Source organism: Aotus nancymaae, unplaced genomic scaffold (genome assembly GCF_030222135.1).
Source record: "Aotus nancymaae isolate 86718 unplaced genomic scaffold, 86718_ANA_hifiasm-v0.15.2.pri h1tg000033l, whole genome shotgun sequence".
In the NCBI taxonomy this organism is placed as follows: domain Eukaryota; kingdom Metazoa; phylum Chordata; class Mammalia; order Primates; family Aotidae; genus Aotus; species Aotus nancymaae.
In genome coordinates, this window is record NW_026988447.1 from 35357515 (window position 1) to 35366539 (window position 9025).

General features: G+C 31.0%; 1 non-coding gene across 1 annotated transcript; it reads right to left on the bottom strand.

Annotated features, from left to right (window-relative positions):
• Positions 1–5317: 5317 nt before the first annotated feature.
• On the bottom strand, positions 5318–5424 carry LOC135277839 (U6 spliceosomal RNA). The gene has a single exon (XR_010345420.1). It is a non-coding gene; the product is annotated as a U6 spliceosomal RNA (small nuclear RNA).
• Between the last annotated feature and the right edge of the window lie 3601 nt (positions 5425–9025).

A 9025-nucleotide genomic window follows, 5' to 3' on the forward strand; every position in this document is an offset into this window, starting at 1 on the left:
TTAGTAGAATTATTTTTAGTTGCCCCAAATGAAAGCAACCAAATTATGCATCACTATTATGAGTAAATTTTAGCATATTCTTAAAATACAGTACTGAATGAGAAAGATTAAACTCTATCTACATGTAAGCAAAGTGGTTTATTATAAGACCTAAAGATTATTTTGTTGGTGAGATGTAACATAGTAACACTGAGAGAGATGAAAGGCAGAGCTTTTGTTAATGACCGCACTGAATTTGAAAAGGCTACCAGTCAGAGCCTCTCAGGTGCTGCACGGGGAGCGGGGCTGGGGGAGAGGGGTGACAATAAAGTGGATCTGAGCTGTAGGAACAGCTTATGTACCTCAAGTGGCTTGGGTTAGCTGGGTTTGGTGGGGTTCCTGTGGATTATCTAACCGAAATAATTTCAGTGAACTCTGGGGCTTTGGTTTGTCCTTAGTTGTCTGCTACCTGGCCCTGGGATGATTGGGGTGCCTGTGTTCCCAGCATGGGAGACTCTCATACAGGAAGCAGAATGTGGACTTAATCAGCTGCTCAAGAAGGGGAATGGACTGCTCTCTAGCCAGGGCTTCAAATCAGGGTCAAGACAGCTCAATTAAAAAACAAACTATATTACACATACAAATTACCAAGATATAATATTTAGTTTAATAAAAAAGCTGAAAGAAATATACTTTACAGTTTCATTTACATACAAATAAATTTTAACGAAATGTTTGTATATCTGTTTAGAGGTCAAAATAGTAATTTCCTTTGGAGAGTAGAGTAGGGTAGAGATACTGATAGGGAATGAGTATGAGCTGGATTTGGGGGATCTGGTACAACTCTTTTTGCCTGTGTAATGGTTCACTTTTCACAATTTATTAAGCTGTACAGTTTCACACTTCTCTGTGTTAGGTTTTTCCCTACAGAAAACTTATATGTATATGCATTTTTATAGCCAATCATTCATACAAGTTAAATAAACTGTTTAAAAGGCTGACTTTAACTCAAAAAATATGCCATCAAATAAAGAAGATACAGGAAAATACACAGGATTCATTTTATGAGAAGTGATTTGTTCAGGAGAGCTGCTAATTTGTTATCTCTCCAAAATAGAATTTATTATAATAAATTACACAGATAGCATAACAAAAAAGGCAATCCACAGGAGAAACTGTTTTTCCCGTAAGTCTTATATTAGATAAAATGCATTTATGTTTCTTGTAAAATGGCCATAATAATAATTGCAGAAACCAGTACTAGAAGAGAGAATTAGCTAGAAACCAGAAGCAGAGAGCAAATTAACTGAAGAATTCATAATAACACTTGGAAAAAAAATACTTTGATGATTTCCAACTAAATGGCAATAATAAATAAAAAGTATCCTTTTGCCTAAATGCTATATTAACAATAACACTAATCTCATTTCATCCTGAAAGTGGCTCAGGAAAAAAAAATTAGATGGTATCAAACTGTAATTGCTATGGATGACTACACAAGATAATTCTTGAAGATACAGAGAACACTGGTTTATGAGGCTTCTTGTTGAGAACTCTTTAAGTGGCAAGTAGAAAATACAACATTATATTTTGTTTGACCCAGGACTATACACACTATGCCTGTTTTCCATCACAAGAATCATGAATAATCCTTTTCCCTCTCAAAAGTATTTCTGTGTGGACTAAAATTATACAATTACCCTCCAAACAGCAAATTATTAATTTATCTGTTCTTCAAGTATTAATGATAAACCACTTTCAATATTCAGGAGCCCTTACTCTTTATTTCATCTGGATATCAACCCATAAAACTCTAACTGATTAGAGTACATCAGATTTCATGACTTACCACGATTACCAGAAATATATAGCAACTAAAAGATCAGTTGATGTTCCAAATTTCCTCGTGGTAATTTTCAAATTTATTTTCTACTGATAAAATGTTCAGAACTTAACACATTGAGTAACTAATTATGTTGAGTTTAAAGTTATGGCAAATAGTTTACTGTTTCAACAAATGAATACATATACATTTTTATATTCTGCAAATTCTTGTTTCTGAGTTAACATTTTCTTAGGAGGCAGTGGTTATATCCCTGTAAGTCATATTACTTCCTAGTTTGTTTATAGAAAGTAAATGTTTATATAACAATTTTCCAATCAGATGTATGGGTAGACAAGTGCAAGTCTTTGACTTTATAATTTGCCAAATAGTTTGGAAAAAATATTAATTTTAATATCTAATGTAGATATTATAATTTGCAAAGACATCTTAGAACACAATAAAAAAGTACTTTCTCATTTGCAAAACTATCATAAAATATTTTAATGTATGTTTAATTGAATGTCTAATTATAGCTCTATATTAGGAGATAAGCTTTTTTGCAGCTTTGTATTTTAGCTATATTTTCCAGAAATTTAAAGATTTGATGTTACTTTAAATATAATAAAAACATTTCTTATGAAATTATTAAAATTTTTAATCTTAATATGTAATCAGTAAGTAGAACATGTTAAAAAATCTTATGATTTAAATATGTTGAGAGAAACTACTATGGAAATTTTTAAATTGGAGTAGAGAATACACTAAAGAAAATGCCATTTTATTACCTTTTTCCATTTGATTACAAAAATAATCAAATGGCATTTTCTTTAGTTGACAGTTTCTTTACTTGTCATATCCTTGAGTATTCTTTGTTCCTATGTCCTTAAATAAAATCTTTAATTATATAGTGATATTTATAAGTACATTTTGACTTTCATATACATTAAAACATTGCAGTAACCTATTTGATTAGATAGTAAGTAGAAATAAAAAAGGCATGCAGTATTATGTATTTCTTTAGAAAAATTCACAATTCTGTAATGAAAATTTAAGATGTCTGCAAAGTCTCTCTCATATATACATTTATCTCTACCGTGTGTGTGTGTGTGTGTGTGTGTGTGTGTATAATCAAAATCACAATTCTGACTGGCATGAGATGATATCTCATTGTGGTTTTGATTTGAATTTCTCTAAAGATCAGTGATGTTGAGCTTTTTTTCATATGTTTTTTGGCCTCATAAATGTCTTCATTGGTAAAGTCTCTGTTCATGGTGTGTATATATATATATATATATATATATATATATTATATATAGTAATCACTATGAGGAGGTATAAAGTATATATATATGGTAATCACCATGAGGAGGTAAATGTGATACAGAGCATGAAACCTAGATAACGTGGACAGTTCTCTTGAAAAAGACTCTGTGTCTAATAAGTACCAACTGATTCTTTAATCCTTTTAGTTTAAAAAGAAAATGAATCAATGTTGTGTTTAATGCAAAAGAGAACCTTCTAAGGAAAGGCTCTGAGTCAAGTGGAACTTGGATTAGTTTGTATTCCAAATAACCATTTGTATTTATGATAACTCAAAGTGAGCACTGATCTAAGCTAGTGGATATATTTTTATTAAAATCAGTAATTTTGATTCTTTTTTAAAAAAATATTCTTTATATTGTACATTCTGGGATTCGTTTGCAAGAGGTGCAAGTCTGTTACATAGGTAAACGTGTGCATTGGTGGATTTCTGCACCTCTCAACCCATCACTGAGGTATTAAGCTCTGCATGTGCATTAGCTATTTACCCTGATGCTCTCCCTCCCCTGCCTCTCCTCACTGCCAACAGGGCTCAGTGTGTGTTGTTCTCCTTCCTGTGTCTATGTGTTCTCATTGTTCACCTCCCCTCATAAGTGACAAAAATGTTGTTTTTGGTTTTCTCTTTCTGTATTAGTTTGCTGAGGATAAAGGCTTCCAGCTGTATCTATGTCCTTGCAAAAGACATGATCTCATTGATTTTTATGGCTGCATAATATTCCATGATGTATATGTACCACATTTTCTTTATTCAATCTATCATGGATGGCCATTTGGGTTGATTCCATGTCTTCGCTATTGTGAATTGTGCTGCAATGAACATATGTATGCATGTTTCTTTATAATAAAATAATTTATATTCATTTGGGTATATACTCAGCAATGGTATTGCTGTGTCAAATGGTATGTCTAGTTCTAGGTCTTTGACAAATCACCACACTGTCTTAAACAGTGCTTGAACTAATTTACATTCCTATCAACAAAGTAAAAGCATTTCCATTTCTTCACAGCCTTGGCAGCATCTTTTGCTTCTTGAATTTTTAATAATTGCCATTTTGACTGGCATGAGATGATATCTCATTATGGTTTTGATTTGAATTTCGTAATGATCAGTGATGTTGAGCTTTTATTCATATGTTTGTTGGCCTCATAAATATCTTCATTGGTAAAATGTCTGTTCATGTCCCTTGCTCACTTCTTAATGGGATTGTATGTTTTATTTTTCTATTAAATGTGTTTAAGTTCCTTGTAGATTCTAGTTAATAGACCTTTGTTAGAAGGATAGATTGCAAACATTTTCTTTGATTCTGTAGGTTGTCTGTTCACTCTAATGATAGTTTTCTTTTCTGTGTAGGAGCGCTTAAGTTTAATTAGATCTTACATGTCGATTTTTGCTTTTGTTGCAATTGCTTTTGGTGTTTTCTTCATGAAATCTTTGCCTGTGCCTATGTCCTGAATGATATTCCCTCAATTTTCTTTTATGTTTTATTTTTTTTTTATAGTTTTGGGTTTTACATTTAAGTCTTTAATCTAACTTGAGTTAATTTTTGGATAAGTTTTAAGGAAGGGAGTCCAGTTTCAATTGTCTTCATATAGCTAGCCAGTTTTCCCAGCACCATTTATTAAATAGAGAATCCTTTCCTCATAGCTTGTTTTTGTCAGGTTTGTTGAAGATCAGATGGTTGTAGATGTGCAGTCTTATTTCTGAGATCTCTGTTATGTTTCATTGGTCTATGTGTCTGTTTTTGTACCAGTACAAGACTGTTTCAGTTACTGCAGCTTTGTAATAAAGTGTGAAGTTGGGTAGCATGATGCCTCCAGCTTTATTCTTTTCACTTAGTATTTTCTTGGCTATATTGACTCTTTTTTTGTTCCATATGAATTTTAAATTAGATTTTTCTAATTCTATGAAGAATGTCAATGGTAGTTTAATGGCATTAGCATTGAATCTATAAATTACTTTGGGCATTATAGCCATTTTTACTATATTGATTCTTCCTATCCATGAGCATGAAATGTTTTTCTGCTTATTTATGTCCTCTCTTATTTCCTTGAGCAGTGGTTTATAGTTCTCTTTAAACAGTCCCCTCACTTCCCTTGTTAGCTCTTTTCCTAGATGTATTATTCTCTTTTTAGCAATTGTGACTGGGATTTCATTCATAATTTGGCTCTCTGTTTGTCTATTGTTGGTGTAAAAATAATATGGAATGCTTCATGAATTTGCATGTCATCCTTGCACAGGGGACATGCTAGTTTTCTCTACATCATTCCAATTTCAGTATATGTGCTGCCAAAGTGAGCACAACTTCGATCCTTTGTTCATCATTTCATTCTCTAAATTTGTTTTGGAAGAACAAATGTGAGGCTACTATTGAGGATAGGAGAAATTTTTCTAAGCATTCTAGGAATTTATTTGTACCAAATTGTGTAACAGAGGGCACAATGTGGACAAGAATTTTCTTAAAACAACTTTATGAGTTTTGTAAGAATGCTAATACAGTATATTTTTATGTAAATAAAATTTTATAAATAAATGTTTATTTTTGTAGCAAATAAATATAATTTTTAATAAATCACATAACTTTGTAATTATTATTCTAGTAAATAAACCTTTTCAAATAGATGTAGAGAAATAATAAATAATGTGTGATCATAGAGAAAATCAACAAAACTGGACTATAACAGATATATTTTGTTTATGAAAATTGTGACCTTAAAGACTAGGTCCTTTCAAAGACTTGCTATTATGACTTTTTAAATTCTCATTATTTAGCATTTTGGACAAAGGGATTTATTCTTCTTAAGAGACTATTTAGCTGCTGGATAGTATGTAAGTAAATAATTTGGATAAGGTAATCTGGAATGTCTTGCCCTGGAATTTGTTCCAGACTATAGGCTTAAGTAAAGAAGAAAGATGTTCATGTCTGTATGATTTGTCATAGTTTACCAGCACACACAAAGATGAAAAGATTGAGAAACTGTATATTAAGCTCTGCTGTAACACTTGCTTATAAATACAAATTGATTCCAAGGCAATTGCTATATTAACAAATAATTTTAGATTAATGTAAATTTTACATTTGCTTATGCATTATTTTATGTGTGGGAAACTGAATGTGGAAAACTTCTCACAATTAAATCGATTCACAGACACACATATACACAAATACACACACCATACCTCTCAAGTATCTATCACTACTATTGTGTCACATGATCTTATAGTCCAACATCCCATCAAATTTCAGATAATCATCCATCCATCACTTCAGAATAACTCACAAGTTGCAATCATTCCGCAAGTAAACTTCAGATCTTTTTCTATGTATTATGCATTTATTTAAAAATGGTCATATGTAAAACTCTGGGACTCTTAATTAGGATTCTGAATTTAAAAAAATGTGTGTTTCTAAGTTTTTAACATTTTTCCATAAGCCCTCTAGTATTTTCAGTGCCGTTTTGCATAAGAACACATATTTTGTGCTACAGCAAAATTGACTGACTATAGAAAAACTGACTATAGCAAAGTATATAAATGTATTTTGCTTATAAAATAGCAAGAGATTCCAAACATTTTAACTACTGAACTCAAATGGAAGAATATTAATAAGTTCAGGGTTCCAAAATGGCAGCATAGAAGAAAACTGTCTTCTCCCCCTACAAAGAAAACCAAAACTAAATATACAGCATTGAATTTATCACCAGAAATAGCCCAGAACTCAAATATGAAGAAAGAATAGTTTCTGGGGTCACCGAGAAGAGGAAAATCTCTGAGCAGATGGTAAGAGAATTGGACTTCCACATCTATGATACTTGTGCCCTCATTCTGCCCAGCACGAAGAGTGCAGAAAATTTCCCACCAACTCATTGTTTCTACAATGTAAAAAGTTAGATGAAAGTGAACAACCAACTTCCCCATCATGTTCGGTTCCCTCGCAGGATATCTGTGTCTGCCTTAACCCCACGGGAAGCAGTGTGAGTGCCTGAAGACGGTCATATCACTGAAGACAAGCAGAGAAAATGGGTGACGATGGAACTACTATTCTCAGCCCTGGAAATTAAAATAAGAAAGCAAGTGAGTAAATAAAGACATAAAATAAATTCAGAAATTAAAGTCTTTTAAATTAAAAATTTCCAGCAGAAACATGGAAAAATTCAAATCAATCAATCTATCTATCTATCTATCTATCTATCTATCTATCTATCTTTTAAATTAAAAATTCCCAGCAGAAACATGGAAAAATTCAAATCTATCTATCTATCTACCTACCTACCTACCTACCTATTATCTATGTATGCATTATGTGATATGTGACATGTGATATATGGGTATAAATATATAAGCTTATATATTGATATATGGGTATTAATATATAAGCTTATATATTTATATATGTATGTGCTGTTAACTTGATTACATTTATCCATGCTTGTAAGACTAGACAGAAGCACCAATGATCTTTTTATATTAATCACACACATACACACACAAAACAAACATTAACAAAATCTATGAACTTGTGATAAAATACATGCTAATTGACAGTAATATTTGAGCCACATGTTGTAAGTAATAAAAACAAGTTTACATATAGACAGATGTAATAATTCAAGGTTATAAAAATAGGACATAAGAATTTATGAAGTTTTAATAGTTCTTAAGACACTATGCTTAAATGGCATTTATAAGTCTAGCAGTCTTGACGACAAAAACTAAAAACATTTACATAATTAATAAAGTAAATCAGAGGTTAACAAACTTCTTCATAATCAGCCAGAGAGTAAATATTTTCAGTTTTGCCAGCTGTATGGTATCTGCCATAACTACTCAATTCTGCCTTTGTAGCAAGAAAGCAATCATAGACAATATGTAAACAATTTGACATGACAATGTTCCAATTAAATTTTATTGATAGAAACAAGCAGACTGATTGGACTTCAATTCACTGATGCCTGGTGCAAAAAATAATCATTTAATTTTTACAAATTGATAATTACTAATATTTGAATTGATCTTTGAAATTTAGAGAGTTCTATCACATACCATTTCAAATTAAAAACTTACCAAATCTCCAGCAGATATATACTAGTATTAATTCTAGATAAGGACATTGTGTCTTGATCAGGTTGTATAATTTGATTAAATATCACAAAATTATGTAGTTATGAATTAGAAATAAAAATGAGAATTTTAACTCACTCTTTATTAAATACTATTCTTAAAATGCTATGTAGCATACTGGCAAAGAAGACATATTAGTACTTAGGGGAAATTAAACAGTTTAAATTTAAGTTCTAAATTATATTTCTTTTTTCTTTTTAAAGTGAAAGCAAGTTCATTAACAAAGTAAGGAATAAAGAATTACTACTCCATAGGCAGAGCAGCCTAAATTATATTTCTTAAATGGTGATTTAAGTAGAGAATATCAAATAATAAGTTAGATAAACAGCTAATTAATATTATACTCACTTCTCAGGGTTCAGGCATCAGATAGAAAAATTCATCTTATAAACTATATAAGGTCATGGCAAGAATCACAGTATAAAGCCAGGTATTTGAGTAGCAAATAATTTTAAGCCCTATTAAAATTATTTAATAATAAAATACTCAAGGAATGAATTGACTTAAACTTTAAACACAACACTTGGGATATAATCCAACTAATAGAACCTAATGGCTAAATCACTAAGTGTAACAATGTGTAACTTTTTTGAAAATAAATATTTGTAATATTGTTACAAATTATCAGAAAATAATAGGTAGATTTTTATTTTCTTGATGAAGCTAAATTTTAAATAAAAATAAAAGAACAATACATTATTGGATTGTTTGCTGTAGCATTTCAATTTTGTTTGCCACATCGTATTCAGAATATTGATGACTGGGGTTGTTGTCAGGTGAAC